This window comes from Cavia porcellus, unplaced genomic scaffold (assembly GCF_034190915.1).
Source record: "Cavia porcellus strain 051 isolate PalLab524CR breed Dunkin Hartley unplaced genomic scaffold, mCavPor4.1 scaffold_1, whole genome shotgun sequence".
Taxonomy (NCBI): Eukaryota; Metazoa; Chordata; class Mammalia; order Rodentia; family Caviidae; genus Cavia; species Cavia porcellus.
This window is the reverse complement of record NW_026947484.1, coordinates 20,981,920-21,004,119: the sequence shown is the minus strand read 5'-3', so window position 1 is coordinate 21,004,119 and position 22,200 is coordinate 20,981,920. Positions and strand designations below refer to the sequence as shown.

At 41.0% G+C, this 22,200-nt stretch overlaps 1 protein-coding gene, 1 long non-coding RNA gene and 1 pseudogene across 2 annotated transcripts in view; all 3 read left to right on the top strand.

Moving 5' to 3' along the window:
- The window catches only part of LOC100734223 (granzyme B-like), a 166,224-nt gene that overhangs the window by 65,807 nt on the left and 78,217 nt on the right, over positions 1 to 22,200 (top strand). The window lies entirely within an intron of this gene.
- LOC100734784 (granzyme B-like) lies at positions 10,874 to 14,023 on the top strand (annotated as a pseudogene).
- LOC111755426 (uncharacterized) overlaps positions 17,922 to 22,200 on the top strand; it is a 57,199-nt gene continuing 52,920 nt past the window's right edge. The window contains exons 1-2 of the long non-coding RNA XR_010046619.1: positions 17,922 to 17,985; positions 19,625 to 19,760. This is a non-coding gene — a long non-coding RNA (uncharacterized LOC111755426). The remainder of the gene's footprint in view (positions 17,986 to 19,624; positions 19,761 to 22,200) is intronic.

Below are 22,200 nucleotides of genomic sequence, written 5' to 3'. Positions count from 1 at the left end.
GTTTTTGCCAGTTTTTAAGGCCATTAGTAATTATGGTCTTTAAAATCTGACTGATCTTTTAACCTCTCCTGAACTCTGAGGCTGGTAAGCCCAATGGAGTTTTTAATTGATCTGCAAAGCTTAGGTTAATTTGAGTAACTAAGCTATAAAAGCCAGGCCATTGTCGGACCCCACAGATATCAAGGGAGACCAAATCAGGGAAACTGCTATCAGAGCTGACTAAGACTAAGTAGAAAATGCTTTTACCTATCTAGTGAAAAAATCAACCATCATAAGTGAACACTTATATCCTTGAAATTCAGGCCTTTTATTTTTGTAAAATCTATTTTCCAGTGTTTTCTAGACATAGTCCCACGATAACAAGTGGTTTCTATTTGTTGCAGTACTTTTGGATTTACCAATGGGCACTGAGGGCATCTGAAGCTCAAGGACCAGGCTAGCTTGATATTATCCCCCAAGGATCTCTCCAAAGTTGACCTACCAGATGCTGGTCTTTTCAAGGGCAAATGGGCTCTGACTAAAAAAGTAGGTGGGATCAGCAGTAATGTCAAGCTTATCTCAGTCCCCACTGATTTTGGGGCTTTCTGGCTGACTTTTGGAAGGTGGCATTTGCCAAATTATTTTCCCGTATAACAAGATCATCTTCTGCCCAATGGCTTATACAGAAGATAGTAGCCACTCTACTTGGCATCTAGATGGCAAACAACAAGTCAAAATTTGGGGAGCATTTTTAACCTTTTGACCCCAGAAGACAATAAACACCATTTTTGATAAAGACAACTTGGGACCTCAGTGTGGGCAATGAGTTTAGCCCACTATTCTGACATCTCTGGCTCTAAGATTTGTTCCCATAGAATTTGAGAGTGTATAACAGCGGTTCCTGTGACCCTCTTACCTTGATAGACAGGTAACTGCTTCTATTGCAGAAGTACGATGGAACTCCAGATAGAGACTTATTTGCTTATCAGGTTGAAGTCCCATGAAGTGATCGATGACCTCAGTACAATTGTGGTGAGGCAATGAGGGGTCATCCTCAGGCAGAAAAGTAGCCAAGTTTGAAGCCGATGTTTCCAGAAATAGTACCTGACAATGTATGGCTCAGGAGTTAGACATCCATCAGTCTGGTGGTGCCTTGATCAGATTCTCCAGTGAATAGGAGGAAACAATTAAGAGTTTTGTGTAAAATTCAATTTTTAAGCCTCCTTTATGATGGGGCTACTGAGGAAATCATTGCAGACAGGGTGGCCATTAGGCTGCCACAGAATTAAGTCTCTTGGAAAAATAGGCAACAGGCTTCTGCCAGGGTCCCAGATTCTGGACCAGTCCTGTGCTTGCTAGAAATTTTGCACTTGCTTTTTAGTCACAGGAACTGGAATCTGTTGGATGGCTTGCAACAACCAGTGCAGTCTTTCTTTGTATAGACAGGTTCTGACAAGGTTGGAGGGACTAGCATCAGAGGAGTTACTTTTTCTGTTGGCCCCTCTGATGTGGTTGCTACTTTTTGAGCAGCCTGATCTGCCAAATTGTTTCCTAGGGTGAATAACAGCAACCTGCTGAGCAACCCAGACTGCTGCCAGAAAATCTATGAGCTGTGGAGCATTTTTTTTATCTTAGTCCCAACTGAGTTTAAGAGACCTTGCTCCTATTAGATGGCTCCATGTACATGTATAGTAGCAAAAGCATATCTACTATCAGTATAAATGTTTACCCTTTTTCCCTTGGCTAGTTTTAGCACCTCAGTCAAAGCAATGAGCTCCGCCTTTTGGACAGAGATGCTTAACCCAGAGTACCTCCTTTTCGGTGGTCACTGCTTCCCTGGCCTCTCATCTGCCGATCTGGATGAAGCTGCTTCCATCTGTGGAATTCCACCATTGGTCATCAGGCAAAGGGTGGCTGGGTTTAAAGCTGAAGCAGTCTTGAAAACTACAAACTCTGGGTCTAGGATCAGGGCCTAATAGTGTGGAAATCTGGCATTCGAAAGCCATTTTTCAGGAGGGGTTTTGATAACAGTCTCTAAAATGTTGGACTTCATTACAGAAATCTTCTGTCCAAAAGTGAGTTTCTGAGCCTCTTTTAGTAGCATTGCCACAGCAGCCAGAATTTTTAAGCATGAAGGCCACCCTCCTGTTACTGGATTGAGCCTTTTGGAAAGACAGGCTATAGGTCTCTTCCGAGGGCCCATATCCTGAGTTAGGGCTCCTTTGGCAATGCCCCTGAGTTTATCTATGAACAAGGTGAATGGCTTGGTAACATCAGGGAGTCCCAGGGCTAGGTCCTCTGTCAAGGCCCACTTGAGCTGCTGTAAGGTCCATTCACATTTATCAGTCCAGTTCAGTGAGTTTTTACCTTAAGGGAGTCATATAGGGGGTAAGCTGTTTCAGTAAAATTTAGAATCAACAGCCTGGAGTATCCGACAGCTCCCAGAAATTCGTGTACCTGTTTCTTAGGTTCTAGGAATGAGATCTGTAATATAGCCTGGACTCTTTCTTTAGATAAAATCCCCCATTTTTCCCAGCAATTTGTAGCCCAGATGAGTCACAGCCTGATGGCACAATTGGGCCTTTTTAACCGAGAATTTATAGCCCAGTTGCTCCAAACTCCTTAACAGTTCCTCAGTTGCCTCTCAACAAGCTTACAAGCTTCTAGGTGGGTTGAGGCTATTAACAAGTCTTCCATGAACTGGAGGAGCACTATCTCACGGTGTTCTTTCTAAAATTCCAAAAGATCTCTTGCTAATGCCTCATCAAAAAGAGTGGAAGTGTTCTTGTAACCCTTAGGTAAATGTGTCCAGATCAGCTGTCCTTTTACCCCTGTATCTGGGTCAGTCCATTCTAAGGGAAAAAGGGGTTGACCCACCAGAGTAAGAGGCAAAGTGAAGAAAGCATCTTTCAGGTCCAGAACAGAGTACCAGGTGTTTTCAGAATTTGGCACTGTTGGGTATAGACTCAGAATTCGTCTATTAACCTCTCTGAGATCCTGTACAGGGTGATAGTCATTTGTCCCTGGCTTCCTAACTGGAAGCAAGGGCATGTTCCAGGGAGAGACACAAGGAATGTGAATATCATTGTCTCTTAACCTCTGTATGTGGACTTTAATCCCTTTCCGGGCCTCCAGATTTATTGGGTATTGCCACAAGCAGATGGGGCGTGCTTGTGGTAAGATTTCCACCACAAGGGGAACCTGGGTAATTGCTAGCCCTGGAAGATTGTTTTTTGCCCAGACTGTTGGAAACTCTTGTTTCTATTTACTTAACAGTTTTAACTTTAAGTCAGTTTGTGACAACTCAGGTACACAGGACAAATTTCCCAGTAGACGGTAATTTTTTCCTGTTTTAAAAGACCTTTTGTGCTATATCTATTAACTGGATGAGGGGCATTTTCTCAAAACTCTCAAAGCTTTGTAATTTTTGTCTAACATGTGGGGCCAGCTGAGTTGCAAAGAGAACAACTGGCAATACTAGGGTAACCTCCTTACCTCTGGTTGTCCAATCGGGGTGGGACAAAAGGAAAACATGGTTTTGGCATTCCAGATCAGGGAGCAGGCTTCATCTAGATGGCAAACCATCATTTGTCCCAGGGTGCCACGTGGCAGGCCATCATTTTACTGAAATTACATACTTAACAAAAAGAGGCTTTTTCATAGGTAACAAAATTATGCCATATAATCTCCCAGATGTTCATAGCACATGCAAGAACTTATATCTTATCTCTATTATCACCTATAATCTCATTTTCATGGAAGCATTTTGCAACAAAGTTTTACCAATCTTATAAATAAATCTACCAAAACTGATCTAATACTGTCAAATTTTGAGCACATTTACTTCTTGTCAAACCTGTTATTTTCAGTACTACAAACCAAGACAAATAAAATGCACATCATCTCAAGCTTTCTATAACTTACAAAATACCCCCAAGTTTTATCTTCTTTCACATTCTGGCACAGCCAGATATTTTTACTTGAAGACAAACCACTTTCTTTGTCCTTTTTTTTTTACTATTACCAGTCAATTATCTTTCCTCTTGCTTCTCAGACAACATTAAAACTCTCAACAAAACACTTGAAGTCACCTTTTAGTAGTCTAAAACATATTTAATTATTTTATGTCTTTCTACCACATTAAAATGCTGTATTTTTTTAAAAAATGAAAACTTTTAACTGTCTCAATTACCGTATGACCTGGTTTTTACTTGGTAAAGTTTATATGATCCTTAAAAACCATAAATATACACATATATGTGCACATATGTTTACATTTTAACCAGAAAGAAAAATACTCCTTTTAAAAGGCATGCCATGGTTGCAAGCAATCAGTTGAGGACTACAATATTAAACAAGGCACCCCAACATTAAAGATGCAAACAAGGGGCTGGGGATTTAGCTCAATGGCATAAGCAGCTGCCTTGCAAGCAGGCGGTCATGAGTTCGATCCCTGGTAACGATAAAAAAGGACAAAAAAAAGTTTTAAAAAAAATACACAAACAAAGGATGCTTTGTGCACAGTTTGGTGAGTTAAAGAAAATAATGTTTTTTTTTATTATGAACCTTGAATCTAATAAGCCATATGGATCCTGCAACAGAAATGGGTAGCAAGCCCCTAAGTTAGTAACAAATTTAAACAGGCAAACAATTCTAACGTACAAAAACACTGCACATCAATATCTAAATCCCTTTGTCCATTTTGGGCTCATAGAAGTGGTTCCTAGGAGAGAATGTTCTGTTAGATTTGGGGTAACCAAAACGAGAACAATTAGAACAAATGGACACACAAACAGACATACAAGACAAGCTGCAGCAAAATGGCCTTTGCTTAAAAATTAGTCAAATTTTGGCATGTGGAGGAATTAACAAATTAATGAACAGAGAGGTTCCCCACCATGGGGAAGAGTCAGAAATGGAAGAAAGTTCTTCCCAAAACCAAAAACCAATTGACTCTGTCTTCGGAAGGTTCCCACTCCCCAAACTGAGGGTGTCCCCTTCCCAATGGAGTGATTCCGCCCCCGGGGCAGAGTCACAAAGGGACAGAATTCATTCGAATAACCAATTGACTCTGTCCTTGTGAGGTTCTCACTCCCAAATTGAGGGCATCACCTCAACATTAGAAATTGACCACAGCCCAAACAACCCATCCAGAGTACTTACTTTCAAATGTTCAGAAATGAATCTAGGGTCTTGCTCCCATCCAGGGCAGCCCCCATATGTAATAACTCAAACACTGGTGTATAATAAGAGGAAGCAAGAGACTGAAATTTGGGAAGCAAAGACTTTAATTCCAGGCCTGGTAATGAGTCTCTGGGAGCTAATTTGGAGAAGGCTTGCCAGAGACTGAAAGGAGGACTGTAAAAAGAGGCTGGAGGAAAAGGGCAGGGGAACAAAGAAACCTGCAGAGCCATTAAACTTGTTGACCCATATCTGGAAACTGTATAGTTGTCCACTTAGTTCTGACAACCTTGGGAGCTTCTGGTGCCTTCTGAGTTACTCCCATCCTGCAGATAAGAATTATCTGCAAAAACATTTGCAGAAGCAAGTATAAAGCTAATTATCTCAGGACAGCTAGCTAACACTAACAGGTGGGAAGGGGTCAAATGTTATAAGAAGCTAAAACTTAATCCTTCACAATGATTTAGAACTTAACCCTTTTGGTGCATTAGGGTTAAGCCACAACATTTTCCTGTAATTTCCTGCAAGCTAAGGCACATTTTAAGACAGACCACCACCGGGTCAGGAAGAGGTCACCAGAAACCCAAAATCTTTATGGCCTAGCCTAGATAGATAGGTAAGGGAAGAGGGGAGGCAATAAGGTGCCATACAGAATGGAATAAATGGTGGTTATGTTTTTCTCTCTTTCTGGGGAGGGGGATCAAGGTCAGGTAAAGGGTTATGCTAATAAGCAAATCTCCCTGCACACAGGCAAGTTACTTCAAAGAAGTTTTAATTAGAGGGCCATTCTAGTTTTCTTTATCTCTTTAGGGGAGAATAGAGGCACCAGTGATTAACAACCCTTGTTAGGTTGTTTTAGCACAACTTCTGTTGTTTTTAGAGGGCAACAATGGTTAACATATCAATTCGGTAAGGTTTTACAATTCCGTACAGAGAAGAGCATTGATTAATATATCAATTAGGTAATCCAAAAACATAAGAAGGAAAACACATACAGTAAGCCCGTGTTACAGGTTTTGTTATAATACACATATAACAAAGCTATTTTTTTAGAGTACAGCAAGGAGCATTGTCACATTTTAAGTTAGTACAGCAAATAGGAAATTAGAAAGACTGGGTAGAACTTCTAGGCAAAAGGTTTCCAAATGCATACGCACTGTGAGTTGTAGGCATACAGGGAGAAAAACCAAAAAAAGAGCAGTCACATTTTATGGTTTACCTAAAAGTGTAGTGTAAACTCAAACACGAAAGTCACACCATGTACCATTACATATTTAAAAGAACATTAGATTCAAAAAGCTCACGTAGCACCAGAAAATTGAACAACAGGCCGAACCCACAAACAATAATGGTTAATGTTACATATTTGCTTTCCAAGCCCACAGTTACCCATCAAATTCAGACAGCGTTTAATGTACAGACCACACTTGTGCTATGAGACAAACTGTTGACACTGTATCCATGTTTTTAGGCTGTTCTTGGCTCAAGTATAGTGAGCAATCTTTCTCTGTCATCCTAATGCCAACTGGAGGGTTGTCTAGTTACGCTTGTCCACAAGGACCCCTCATTCAATATACTCACAAACAACCAGTATAAAACTCATTTTCACATTGGGATAATGTCATCTTTTAGGTACCTGCCACCTGCCTTCTTTTTGTTCATGGAGAATATGGTAGCAGAATATCTTAATGATCCAGGTCATCTTCATAATAAGGGTGAAGCAGCTGACTTCAAAAATTCTGAGTGAAAAAAATGTCTCCTGCAACACAGGTGTTCCAAGCTATGATTGAAAAGGTAAAAATGAAGATATACAAGAAACAAAACCATATAGAATGATGTACATTAAGACACAGAAATAAAAATCTAGATGTACTTTCTGCATATGTAACCACACACATAAACATATATTTAATATGCATATAGGTATGTCAATGTATATGAAAATGTATAGAAACGCAGAGAGAAGTATTGCATATAGAAAGTTAGAGATAGATAGAGATTCACATAGCCGTGTTGACAATCACATTTCGCATTGTAACTGACATTATAGTTAAAAATATTTTAAAGGCCTTTTATGTAGCCTATATTGTCTCTGTCAAATTAGATCATAAAATCCAGAAATAGGCAACTGAGCCATGTAACTGAAACAAAGTCCAGACTTCTAAACCTCAGACTCTTTCAACTGACAGATAAACTCAGAGCCCCACTGAAACCTTTCTAGTGATCTTTCTCCCCAAAACCCACTGGAAACTGCCAGCATTCTAAGATATCCTCCTGCCTCTATTGCAAGAACTTCCTGAAAAGAAAATATCTAGACTTACTAGAATGACCATTCAAAACACAATTCTAATTATGAAATCACTTGTTTTGCTGACCTGAAATCTGTACAGTGTTGTTTTGACGACTTCTAAGAGTGATAGACAGTTTTCAGAATAGTAAGCATGCATCTTCGGTGTGTGTTTTGTGTTTGTGTGAGTTTTTTTTTTTTTTTGGTGTGTGTGTGTGTGTGTGTGTGTGTGTGTGTGTGTGTGTGCACCAAACTCTCAGCAACCATTTGACTATTGGTACATCACTTAATATCTCTGACTGCTTCATCTTAGAATGTGTAAATGTAGGTCCAGTGCAGGATATGAAAACTGCAGTTGGATAAGCTAAATAAATCCCTGGTAAAACACGGTAAGGTATGGATTAATAATGATGCCTTTTATTTTCTCGTTTTTTCATACATTCTGCTACTAAGTAATAGTCACACATTATTTCAGGATTGCTATGATGTACCTTTACCTTACTTCTTCAGATTTTTATGGTTGAGTTAGCAGTTGACAGTGCCATAAATATCCTTCCTTCAGAAACATTTTACATTACAGCACCCAGGCTGGGAAACCTCTCACAACTAACTAATTCCTGTTCATTTAACCCATTATAAAATATAGGGAAAAATAAAGCCCTGGTCTTACTGATTCTGTGATGACTAGAGCAACAGTGAGATTTTTGGAGAGAAAGAACCTAACACAACAATGTGAGCTGATACCCGTCCCACTAACTCCAGTTCCCATTATGTCCTCAGGAGATCTTAAGGACCACTTACGATCTGTGCATATGTAGTTAAGAACTCATACCTGCAAATTCAGAGTCTTAACATGACACAAAAAGCAAGTCGCACATTGTCATAAAAAAACCCTTCATTATAAGTAATCCTTTTAAATGTAAATAGTTTAAACTTTCCAAAGATTTAAGAATGATTTTAGAAATGTGATCCAGCCATGCAATATTCAAAATACACAAGTGCACAGAAAAAAAAGATTAGCAGTGCAGTGAGCAGGACAAAGAGGTAAAGGTTAATGAGGAGCAATCATTTTATATTTATACAACGTTCAAGGTGCTAGAAATATTTTGAATTTTGAAATGCACGTTTTGAATGCCATAAATTCTACTGAATTGTATGCGTATAAATAGTTACACATGTAACTTGTTAACTTCCCATCAGTTTTAAAAATGAGACAAAAATGTGTTTATCATCATCCCTTGTTAAATTTTTCAATACAAATATAACATGACAAAAGTATTAGATCATACTTCAAAACGTTAAAGCTAAGTATTAATCAGTGAAGAAAATCAGGTAATTTTTTTATGCAACTGAGGCAAGTTCGGGAAGAGTTTAATAATTTACACTTTATGTTTATTTTTTAGTGTACAACTTTAGACATTTATTGCATATTAAATATTTTAATAAGTCTATGAAAAAATTATTAAGGTAATACTGAGTAATTGGATATTTTAAATGTGTTTAAAATGTTTACATTGTAAGATTAATTATGAATGAGTATAATAGGAAGTAAATTGCAGTGTATATGCAGCATTGCACTGAGTTAACGTGCTCACCACATAAGTTTAATGTGCTGTATATATGACTATAGAAATCAGTACAGTGATTCCTCAGAAAACCAAAAGTAAACTTCTATTCAGCCCAGTCACCTCCCTTCTTAAGATAGCAGTTTCCCTATATTCCTAAAAGAGTGAGAAACATTATTACAGTAATATACTCATATCCATATTCATAGTAGCACAATTCATAGCAGCTATAACTTAGAAGCACACTGTTTGTCTGTCCAGGATTAGATGAATTTTTAAAAACATGGCATTGAACACAAAGGAGTACTACTCTTCTATAAGCAGGACAAACATGAGTTATTTGTAGAAAATGGTTGTACTTAGGACCATGATGTTAAGTAATCAATCAACACAACATTAAATATCACATGGTTTCTCTTTTATAAGAAACCTAAAGTATAAATAAAGATCCAAATAAAAGATACATAATAAGAAACAGTGATAGATTTTTTTCAGATAAAAAGAGGAGTAAAAGTTGTAAGGAGGGGAAAGAGAAGAGACAAGAAGAGGACAAGAAGAAATAAAATGCATTACATAAAAAATTCTCACAATAAGTATAATCATTATGTAACATAAATATGTATAATAAAATTTTCAATGGTCTGGGGGAGATAGACAAAGGCATGCTATTTTTCCTTCCTGCTCTCTGAATATTCTTAATGAATATGTATTATAATTACAGTAAGAAAGAAAATTTTGCCTTCTAATTATTTACTACTGGGAAAGTTCAGTTAAAAACAAGCTGAACTTTGATAAATTGTGATGGTCCTCTATTGAGAAGGAAGATACATCGGAATGTTTTCTTCTCAAGTGTAATACTCCTAATAGAAAAACATGTAAAACATGAACAGGAAACTTAAATTACTAAATCAAATTGTTCAGACCTACAGTTGCGCCTTGAGCAACAGGGTTGCAGTGGATTCAGGCAGGCAGGCTTCAAAACAGGAACACTATTGCAGAAGGATTTCATAGAGCAAGGCAATTCTCAATTCCTATAAAATGGAAAGGAGCGAAAAGAAAAAGAGCCCTAAAAACAAGGGACCAGTATCCTAATATACACACCAAGACAACTCCATATTTTAGTTCTGGTGATTCTACTGGGATCCACAACAGCACAACCAATGCAAAGGGAGTAACCTATGTCAAGACATAGACTGAATTGCAAGGACCCACAGCAATTTGCTAATTTAGACTAAAAATGCCAAGTGCAGACATTTTGTTGAAAAAATATTGAGAAGAGAGGCCTACTCTGTCACAATCAATGTTTCCAATTAAATAAGAAATGTTTAGGATTCCCATAGAAGGAGGCTATGATGATATCAGAGGCACCAGATTGATTGAGTGGATGCTGGCCACACTTTGTTATTCCTAAGTACATTGCTCCACTGTGGCCTTCCTGAAATTGGGTTACTGGGTTTCTGTCTCTTTCATCAGATGGTCAGCTCACTCTCCAGCATGCTTGCTCCTAGCACAAGAGATGGTCCTAATTCTCAAATGCTTCTAAAACTACTCTGATGAAACCTGGCATTGATAATTCTGTCACTGGGAACCCAGGTTTATGAGAATGTCCTGGCCAATACCACATCCTGCAGACCCACCTTGCTCGCCGGGGTTTCTGGTGAGGACAGGAACACATGATTTGATCTGACTCATTAGCTGTGGTCATTGTATGGGTCTCATACACTTGAAAGGTGTCATGATGAGTGGAGACAGTGGCAGTAGTGTGTTGTTTTAGAAAGCTTCTCATGGTAAAGCACCACAAAACCAGTGTCAAACATGTGCTCACTGAGCAAACTCCTCCCCTCTCCTCTGCTGGGGATAAAAGACAACATGGAAAAATCTTCAGCAGCTCTGACTTGGAGTCGCTTCTTGCTTCTTGGGAAGATGCAGCTGCTCCTGCTGCTGTTGGCCTTTTTTCTGCTCCCCAGAGCAGAGTCAGGTGATTAACCATCTCCACCCTCCAGAGGTCCAATCTTATTGCACAGAGACCATGAATATCCTGTCCCTATGCAATACCCCCAGAGTCTTCTGTCTGCCAGCATTGCTCTGAACCTGAACTCCAATCCCACCAGAGGGAATCAGGTAGGACACTGTATAAGCTACCAGAGTTTGTTTTCAAGAAGAGACAGTGGGTAATGTACCCTCAGTAAGAGTCAGCTTGCACATCTAGAGAGTCTTTCTTCAAAGTTCCTGCAGGTGAGAAGTAAAAAGAAGAAAATATCAAGCTCTCCTAAACAGGGCAGAATAAGCCAGTCTTCCAGGTCAGGGGAGAGGAAAGGCTTTGTATTCATCTGCCTAGCAGAGATGAGATGCCCAGAGTTCCCCAGAATGCATGGAATCTCTCTCCTCAGAACACTGTTTCTACCTCTCCTCACTCCTACTAACTTTTTCCTGCTCTACTTTCCTCCTCTGGACTTCAGTGGCTCCTCTGTTTTCCAGTAGGAGCCACAGAGGCAGAGTCACACTTCTTTGCTTTCCAGAATCCCATCTGCACTGCTCTACTAATCAGACACTAACTGCAGCTCTTTCTTCATGCTTCCAGGGAACAGATCTGAGACACCCTCTACATGTCAGGCCTTAGGAAAGAGGATAAGACCACATCTACAGTACACCTAGAGGGCGGCCAGAAGTAAGCATCACCCTCCTAGACATCACAGGACTCAGAAAGGTTTTATTTACTCAAGGGATGTAAAAAGTTAGCAGAGCAATGATGAAAAGCCTCAGAGATTTTATTTTCCCATGATACATATAGTCATCTCCAATCAAACAAAGGAAAAGGACAAGTAGAACAAGACTCAATTTCCTGCACTTTGGAGAACAAGTTGAGTCATTTTCCTGTAGGTTCCTGTCCACTTCAAGAAATTGCAGGCTCCCAAATGCCCAATGGCAGGTTCACAGACTGTAAGTAGATACTTGTTCAAGGACTCAGTGGCTGCACCCAGTCTTCTCCTTGTTTTCAGGAGAGATCATCGGGGGACATGAAGCCAAACCCCACTCCGCCCCTACATGGCTTACCTTAAGATTAATTCTAGTGAAATATGTGGTGGCTTCCTGATTCAAGAGGACTTTGTGCTGACAGCTGCTCACTGTTTGGGGAGGTGAGAAAGGAAAAACAGTCCACAGTCTACAGGAAACACTTCTCAGAGCCCTTTTTCTAGGGAGCTCGCTGAGCTCATGGACATAACCATGAGGAGGTCTGGTAAGAGTGAGAAAAGGTAATCATATACCAAGGGGAGAGAAACAAGGTGGCACCAAAGAATTCCTGATATATGGAAAACCAGGGCAGTCAAACCTGATTACATGTAGACCCAGGACCATACTTTTGCATAACCATGCAAAGAAAAGCAGTTTCATGTCCTTTCCTGGAGGCACTGACCATTGAGAACCTCTGGTGCCCAAGGTGTCCTCCCTCAGTACTAAGAAGGAGGCACAGCCATTCAGGCAGGTTGCCCTCTGTCCTCTACAGCTATGCCCTGTTTCAGCTGTGGCCTGCTTTTACAGATGCTGGGTTGTGTCTTTTGTCGCTCCCCATCCACCAATCCACTTGTCTCTGTGTACAGCCAAATAGAGGTCACCTTGGGGGCCCACAACATAGAGGAACAAGAGGACACCCAGCAGGTCTTCCATGTATAAAAGGAGTTTCCCCACCCAGACTATAATCGGAAAAAACGCATCAAGCACATCATGCTGCTGAAGGTAAGGCACATGTCCTTGTCACTCTTGCTCTCCTCAAGAATGGTTGCCACTTCCACTGGCACCCTGCCCCTGCCCTCTTTGCCATCATGTCCATCACACTGTGCATACCCAGGAGCATACACTGAACTGGACTTCCTTACTTATTTTCCACCAGCTGGAGAAAAAGGCCAAGCTGACTAAAGCTGTGCAGCTCCTCAACCTGCCCGAGCGCAGGACAGAGGTGAATCCAGGTACCCGGTGCCAGGTGGCTGGATGGGGAAATTTTGCTCCAGAGGAAACACATTCAAGAACACTGCAGGAAGTGGAGATGATAGTGCAGAATGACCAGAAGTGTGAGGAGCGCTTTACAACGTATAATCGTGCTACTCAGATTTGTGTGGGAGACCCAAATATTAAAAATACTTCGAATAAGGTAAGAGGAGCCATATGTCACAATTGGCTTTGTGGGAAAGAGTGTTTGGGACAGATCTAGTACCATGAGACTCAAACATCATGGATTCCTTACTCCCGCAGGCTGTTATGTTTCTCCCAGAAAAGAGAAGAAGGGAACAGTCTGAGCTTGGAGGTTCTAAGCTGATACCTTTTTACTAAGGGGCCTCTGGTGAAGGAAACCCCACTGGAAGTTTCAGTTTGCAACACAAGACATCAGCTCATGGCACAGGCATGAGAAAAAATTTTACCTGGTATGCAGGAAATATAACCTCCTAGGAGACTGAAGCCCTCCTTGTCAATGAGCTCATCATCTGTGCTCATTGTCAGACTTGGTCATCAGCCACCCTGGCCAGTAATGAATGGTCCTCACAACTCTACAGGGGTGAGGTCCAGACCTGGGGATGAAGAAAAAGGCTGGATCAAAGAGTGAAAATGTTCATAGTCAGAGCTCAGCAGCTAAGAGCCTATAGTTCCCTCTAATCTCTCACAAGCACACCTTAAAATCAATACTGAATGAGACAGTTTGGGATAATGGAAGTGAGAAGAGAAGTGGTGCCATGGTTCACAGACTCACTCTCTATTTACAGGGTGACTCCGGAGCGCCCCTGGTGTGTAATAATGTGGCACAGGGCATTTTCTCCTATGGACGTAAAAATGGAATGACACCAAGTATCTTTACCAAAGTCTCATGTTTTCTACACTGGATAAAGAAAACCATGAAACAGAGCTGACAGCTCACAGCAAAGTAAATCCCCTCTATCAGCAATTGTCTTACCTGAATCTGGGTCTAGAATCACTCTAGAACAGATACCAGGAACTAAATAAATTTTTCATCTCAGTTGAAGGCTAGTTTTGTGTTTGCTCTCTTACTTTGGTTCATGGGGACCAACTCTGTGGTAAGCAGGACAGTGACACAGTTCTGATGATTTCTGCCATCTCCACTCCTTCTCCACTCAATACCTTTCCAAATCTGCTCTCAAAACTGTTAGCAAGTTCCTCCTTATACACTTTAGCTTCTCCTCAGCCTATCTTTTTGCAAGGGCTAAAGTTAAGCACCAACTGAAGAAAAAGGGAACATCTTTCTTCCTAAGGCTCCGGGAACATGTGACTTCCTTTGTGACACATGTAGAGGGGAAGGTGATGATTTCATGGGTCCTGGAGTTCAGCCAGGAACCACTGAGGTAACGACTGGACCACATCAGGCTTGGTAGAGGAATGGTATTCCTGAGCAGAACATTTCTCTCCCACAGCTTTAGGGATGCACATGGAATGCAGGGTAACCTGACTGACTCTTCACCTTCATCTGAAATTTTCTTCTCCATTCTGCTCTAAGATCAAGGCTTATCTTAGCTTACAGCCACATGGCTGCCCATTTTTATCCCTCGAAGAATTGTCACTGTCTAACAACTTCTCTCCTTAGGAGGCCACACTGTTTTGATAATGTAACCTCTTCAAACCTCCCAATCAAGGACCAAAAACCTGTCTCTCTTCACAAGTTAATGAAACCTTTGTTCAGAACTGGGTGGTGGCCTTTATTCTGCTTAGCTATTGTTCTGACTGGACTTAGGATCCCCTTCGTGCCCCACAACTACATATACTGGTTTAACTCTTTATTCATGGCATGAGTTTCACTGGAGTTGGTAGACTGAAATTTCTTTATTAGAATTCCAAGAGCCTTTCCTGGCTTTACAAATACAATCTCTCCTCCTGACTGTGACAAGACTGGAATGGTTTCTGTATTAGTGTGTACAAAGTGCTAGGCCAGAGCCCAGGATTATCTCATCTGGCAAGGCACTTGCCAGGCAATCACAAGGTACTGAGTTCAGTCCTAAGTACAAAACGAAAAAGAGTTCTAGGTTTTAGGTTCTATGATGAACATAATCATAGATCCCAGTGAAGCTGGAATGGTCACAGGCTTTCCAAATAAACTCCCTCTCCATACTCCAGATTGTTCCATGAGGCCTGTTGGAAAATCTGTGAAATAAAGTATCTTATTTATATATCTTCTTACAGTTTCTATCAACATTATCACATGATACATCAAAATTGTATGAGATTTATAATGACCTTAGTCACACACTTTTCAGATAGGAAGTTGCTAAATGATTCAAAACAGGACCCCTAGGTGATAAGATAATGAGGCAGGCTTATTTTCATTTGTTTGAAAAGAAACAGATATACATGTTATCATACAAAATCCAATTACAGGAAACACACATATCCAGTCCAACTCCTGGGAACCATAATCCCTGTCAGTACTATAGTGCCCTCCTCTGAAGCATCAAACTTGAGTATGGGAGGCCACCACAGAAGAAAATGGGGAAATATCTATAATATTTAAGTCATCATGGTTATTGATACATCCATTATATCTAATATTATCCAAGCTTTACTTTGTTGAGAAGTTCGTAGCTTAGAGAACACAAAGTGCAAGGCATTTTTTCCTTTGGGTGCTGGGTTTACCTTGCTGAACATTCTCTCCACCTGGAACTGCACAGTCATGTCACTAATACTCCACAATGCGTGGCAGTATTCGGATCAATCTTAATGCCTCTATGTCCCAAATACACAAAATACTACATTCTTTTGTGGCACAGAGTTAAATCTCACTCTGACATCATGTAATTCTCAAAGGCATGCCTTCTCCCATCTTGTTTAGGAAGCATGCTACATCATAGTCTCATAATTGTCCTGTGTAGCTTTACAAGGGAAAATCAGCTTCTGATTTGAGTCTGAAAACTAAAATTCCTGCACCTAATACCTACTGAAGTTCTGGCTCCTTCCTCAGGAAAAAAAAATGAACATCCACAAAGCAAAAAATCAAAAAACAATATTTAAAATGTTTCCCAGTAATATACATGAATACTTCTGCATTCTATTTACTTTGGGGAAACGGGTTTGTAGTTTAAACTCCTTTGAAATGGATTACTGTAGATTGGTCCCAATGCTACTCTAAAAGAAGAGAAAGAAACAGAGTACCAGGAAAAGATAGTGATGACCAAATGTAATGCAAAAGTTAGGAGAGAGCTTGGACTGAGGCAGGTTCCCCAACCATCTGCCTACCAGCAGGCCTGGTCTTCTAACTCTCAGTCCATGTTTTGGCTCCATCTCCACAATCTTGAACTTTGCTGGTCTATAGGTCTTACTTCCTCAATAGCAAGGCCACTTTCATCTGTTTACATCTGCCATGATGATAGGTGGATTATTGATCCTGATATCTAAGGGAAGATAGGATTCCCTGAATTTACCCTTAGTGACAGTGAATGAAAGTTAATGTAAGGCCATTACAGGGGTATCCTGACTTCACCAGGTTACCTTGCTAGGACAACTGAGTTGAGATCAACCAATTTGTGACTTTTACTATCTGCAAGGAAAAGGAATGGAAGTTTGCATTTTGACATAGATGTGAACTGTTACCTCCATTTTCCATGACATACTATCTAAGGTTTCTCATCTTCTTGTATCTACACATGTAGTTATTAATAGGTATCTCCCACACTGGAGTTGTATATAACATATCTAAAGTAGCTGGTATATCCTCTCAAGCACAGTAAGAAACGAATCCATATAAATTCCCATTGTTTCACCAAGTACTATAGTTTTCCATGCCAGGATTTACTCAATCAAATGATACTTAAAAATTATTTCAAAAATTCTTTTCTTGAAGCTATTTATGGTGTTCTAAGAGATGTTATATATATATATATATATATATATATATATATATATATAGTTTGGAATGATTTAGTAAGGCTTATCAACATAACAAACAATTTAATAATTCTGATACTATATACTCAGAGCATCTGAAATTTCCATTAGCAATTCTGAAATATACACTACTAAGTGAGATCAGTGTGATGTATACACACTACTAAGTATGTATACACACTACTGAGATTAACAGAAACACAAGCATCTCTCCACTTTTGTGACTCAACAAATTACATGAAGCCATAGGAAATTTCTCCAGCAGAGACCAGCAAGAGAGCAGCCTCAACCCTAAAACAGAGGAACAATTAATAGTTTCACAGACAGCACTGAACAATACCCAATGAGAATCAGGAGTGGAATGATCTAGGCTCCTGAACTGCAAAACCTGAGTGCCAACATTCATTCAACACATATCCTCAGAGAGTTTCAAGCCAGGACTAAGCTCAAGTTGAATGGCATCCCCTGAAAAAAAGGGAAATTGGGACATAAAGACACACAGAGCCTCACCTTGTGATGATAGATACAGATGGGAGGTATGTATTCACAAGCCAAGAAGTGAGAACTACTGCTGATGGAATGGCCTTAGATCAAGAATACATACCCAAAAGCTCTTGCATTCAGAGGTGGGCATTTGGAAGACTATTTTCTGGGATCATGAAATGCTAAATAATGAACATCTAAGCAAATACGTTACTCATTGCAACAAAGTAAACAATGATTTATTATGATTCAGTGTATTTTGATTCCCAAACTTTTCTTCTTAAGAAAAAATCTAGACCATTTGACATGGCTTATGTCTGTGGCCCCCAGGCCTCATAAGTTTGCACTGTGCACTAGCTTTGGTCTGGAACTTTCTCCATTGTCTCACCCAGGAGTTTTCTAACCACAGATCCAATTCCATACCCAGACTCACAAATCCAAAGCTGGCTGGACTCATCCCAGGGTTTCAAAAGGAGGGTGTTCTCAAATGATTTTGTACGTGTTAGACTCTCCACAGAATTTCCTGCATTATCCAGAAATGAGTTGTCCTCAGAAAAACATTTAAAAACCAAAATGAAGAACACATACAGCAGTGAATGTGAAGCAACAAAAGTAAGTATTTAAATCATGTTACTCAATACCAGAACAGGGCAGCTTAGACCAACAGCCTGTGTGGGGCGGGTGTCACAGACCCAGTTGCACTATCCAGTACCCAACCAACCCAGTCCCTGCCCTTAAGAGAATCTAAGGGTGCAGCTAGACTCAGAGGTGTTATGATCACTGCATCCACTTTTCAATTACCCTGGCTCCACCTTAGAACTTTGCAGCTTCACTCTAATGATCTTTTCTACCTCTGCCTTTGCTGGCTTCCCTTGTGGACCCTGCCTTGGGGACTACTCCCTCTTCCTAAAATGTTATGGCCCTCTATGCCACCACAATACACTTGCCCATCAAGCACTGATGAAACATTGAGTTGGCATCAGATACAGAGCCTAAAACAACTCTTGAGAGCATAGAATGTGTTAGGCCTAGATCATTAGGATTTTGGAGAATTGAATCTCATAATCATATAGGAAGATTGTTAGAAAGCACCACCAATCCAGAAATTAACAGAAGTTCAAAAAGTCTTGTAACATTCAGTGAGAAAACAGGAATGAAGGCAGCTGCCCAGTGTCTTCTGAAACTGTACAGTCAGTCATCCCACTTTCAAGCATGTGTACAATGTAAGAAGTATAAGACCAGCAATACCCTGACTTTCTCAGAATATTTGAGATTTAGAAAATGTCTGGCTCCAGAGCATGCAGCCTGCAGACAAAAAATGAGTCCCCCCTGCAGGGTATAGAGCACCCCAGATCCCACCCTCACCCCTCACTTCCCCCAGTCTTCTCTCTTGACCACACTGCTGCCAGCCACCCCATCTTCTGCTTTTCTTTCAGAGGAGATCATCAGGGATTATGAGGCTAAGACCCTTTCCCATCCCTATATGGCCTTTGTCCAGTTTCTGAATGGACAGAAGATGAAGAGACGTGGTGGTGTCCTGGTGCAAAAGAAATTTGTACTGACAGCTGCACACTGAAAGGGAAGTTGAGGAGGGACAACCAGCCCACATTTGCCAAAAACCAATGGGGACCTCTGTCTTCTACAGGAACTGCAGTAAGGAACGCCTGGCTTTCACAAATCCATGAGAGCTCACCGGAAAGCAGGAAAGGAAGCAAGATCAAAAGTTTCAGCACAGTATCTGAACGTATGATAATTCACTATATCAAGCATTCTAAGATAAATTAATGATTCTGAAAGTGGAAAAATAAAAGGGAGATGGAGGAAGAGGAGAAAAGAAAGAAACTCAATTTGTTATGCACATGTACTAATCTCTTACAGTGGATGTAGTCCGTGTGCATTGCAAACATGTAGTAATATAAGTAAAAAAAATGTTTCTGCCCTGTCTTGGCAAGTTAATTAGTTAGTGAGATACTGTTTCAAAAATAAAAATAAATTTAAAAGGACTGAAAGCTTTAGCTCAGAGCAAGAAAAAGGGTCCCATTCCAATTGCCTTAATGAAGGAAAGAAGACTTGCAAAATGAAAGGCTTAGAAATAAAAGAGGTAATTTTTGGAATCAGACAGTGAGTGTTCAGAACAAGTGACACAGGTGACAAGACATAGCAATAACACTGCCAAGCAAAGCAGGTGTAAGCCTGCTCTGAATAGGTCCTCTGTGGTCTCACATCATAATCCATACTCCTCTCTGTGCAGATCAATAAGTGTCATTCTGGGGGCCCACAACATCCAGAAACAAGAAAAGACCTAGCAGGTAATCCATGTGAAGAGAGCCAATCCACACTCAGAACAATCTCCTAAAACCTTCTCCAATGACATCATGCTGCTGCAGGTGAGGCAAAACTTTCTGCTACTCTATCTCTTCTCCTGCAGGGATCTTTCTCCCCGTGGGTCCCTGCTCTTTTCCTCCTTGCCCTCATGGGAATCACAGTATGTAGGTCCAGAAGGTATAGGGTCTAAGCTAGAGGCTAATTTAGACTATCATGCTTGTTCACCATCAGCTGGAGAGAAAGGCCAAGCAGACTACAGCTGTGCAGCCTCTCAGACTGCTTGAGGCCATGAGCCAAGATAATTCAGGAGACACATGCCTGGTGGCAGGCTGGAGAAAAATCACCCTATTGGGTCCTTTAGCATGCACACTGCAATACGTGGAGACAAGAGGAACGAAAATGCCACTCTTCCATCCATGTCTACACTACTCTCACTGAGTTTTGTGTGGGAGACCCAAGGAAAACAAAGACTGGTTTCAAGGTAAAGTTTCCATTGCCTATAAATACAGAACCCAGGGAAACAGGAACTTGGTGGGGAGATCATAGTGTCTGTATCTCATGCTCTGAGTCCAGAGCTTGAAGGCCTGTCCTCTACAGCAATGCAGTGTTTAATCCATTCCCTGGATAGATAGGAGTAGAGGGTGGGGAAGTAGCAGTAAACTGAAATCAGTGTAATCACTTGAGTATCTCAAGGATTGCACAGAAAGGTTCAGGTAGGTTAATACTGGAAAGTAAAGTCAGGGTGAGGGTAGAGCCTCTGGTCTGAAGGAGACAGCCAGAGGTATCCTGCCCTGATTGCATGCTCCCAGTCCCCTGACAGAGGTCATCCACTGTGGTGAGGTTCAAGGAGCAGCAACAGGAGGAGGTGTATTCCATGCTTTCCTTCTCTGTCCACAGGAGGACTCTGGGGTTCCCGTCATGTGTAACCACATGATCCAAGGCATTTTATCCTATGAAAAAAAGGAAGGGAATCCCCCAGGATTCTTTATGAAGGTCTCCCACTTCCTACCTTGGATAAAGAAGACCATGGAACAGTTATAACAGCAGGCACAACATTGGCCTCCTCTGTGCCTCATCATGTTTACTGAGCCATTAGAAAGACTCACATGGGCCCAGGCCACTGCACAGTGACAATAGATTGATCTGAAGAATGACTGTCCCTGAAGACCTATTTATTTCCTGAACCCCAATGAGCGTGAAGCTGCACTGCTGGCCATTCCTGCTGTGGCTTCCTCTTTTCTCCCCAGCCCTCCCTCTTTCCTTACCTTCATTCCATACTATTCCTCATGGATTGCTCCAACCTATTGTGTTTAATTCTCAGCTCTCCAATGTTGCTTGCTGGACACACAGTAGTGAATCTCAGAATTAAGAGGTGTCATCTTTCTCAGGGTCCCACAAACTTGTACTTCACCTTTCTAAGGTAAATCTCTGTCCTTTAGGAATGTCTATCCATCTCTAAGCCGAGAACCTTCATGAGATGCCCAACAATTTGGCAGAGAATAGAGCAGGGCAGTGGAGAGGGATAATCCTAGAGATTCAGGTGTCAGGGCACTCACTTTCCTGTTTCAGTCCTTCTCCCCAGTGGGACAGGATTCTCTCCACTCAGTGCTGTCTGCTGCTTAGGAGTCTGAGATGGCTCTCAGGAGGACCAGGTCCCACTTCGTGCTCTGCCCTGAGCCAGGAGAAAGTTCAGTCCACTTCTGACCTCACTGCCTGGGTTTTCCACACCAGCCCTTGTCTCTACCTGAGTGCCTCTGGCCATCAGCTCCTTTGTTTTCCAGTTCCCTGCAGAGTTGCCAACTCTATCTGGATTCACCACTATCAGCCTGTTCCAGAAAACTTGCAACTCTCCACTTCACTTGGACAGGGCTGGCTGCATCCTGTTCCAATCCAGCATTCTCCAAGGCTCAGGAATCACCTCTTTTGAAGTCAAAGCAATCTCAGGTCTTTCAGTGTGGCCTGGCTATGGAGTCCAGCGTCCTCTTCCTGGAAGGCATGGATTATTGCATTCTATGAGTCAGCCCAGAGAAGCTTGGCAGGAAGAATCACTTATCCCTCTATCAGCAAACACTCTTCTGATTTGTCTTTTTGTAGCAGGTATATAATAGGCTCTGGTCTCACCTTTGGAAAACTCTCAGGAGTGAGAAATTTCCTCTAAATATCTAACTTATCTCCTTCCACCATCACAAGTCAATTGACCCAAATAGACTTATATGGGAATCCACTAGAAATCTTACTTTGAAAAACTTTAAATTCTCTGCATTCTGTCTTGGTTGTGCATTACAATGTCACATATGTGATATTTATGGTTCCAGAATTGTGTGACACTGAAAAAGCCATGCAGGTGCCCATAACCAGAAATAGCCCAACTGTGGCCCCTGGAGACTTGTTTCAGAGGTGTGGAGGGGATGAGATGCAGCCCAACCAGGTTCTTAAAATACTTTGTCAAAAAGATGCATTAAGTAGGATGATACATGTTGATATACTGCTATGTTCTGTCAG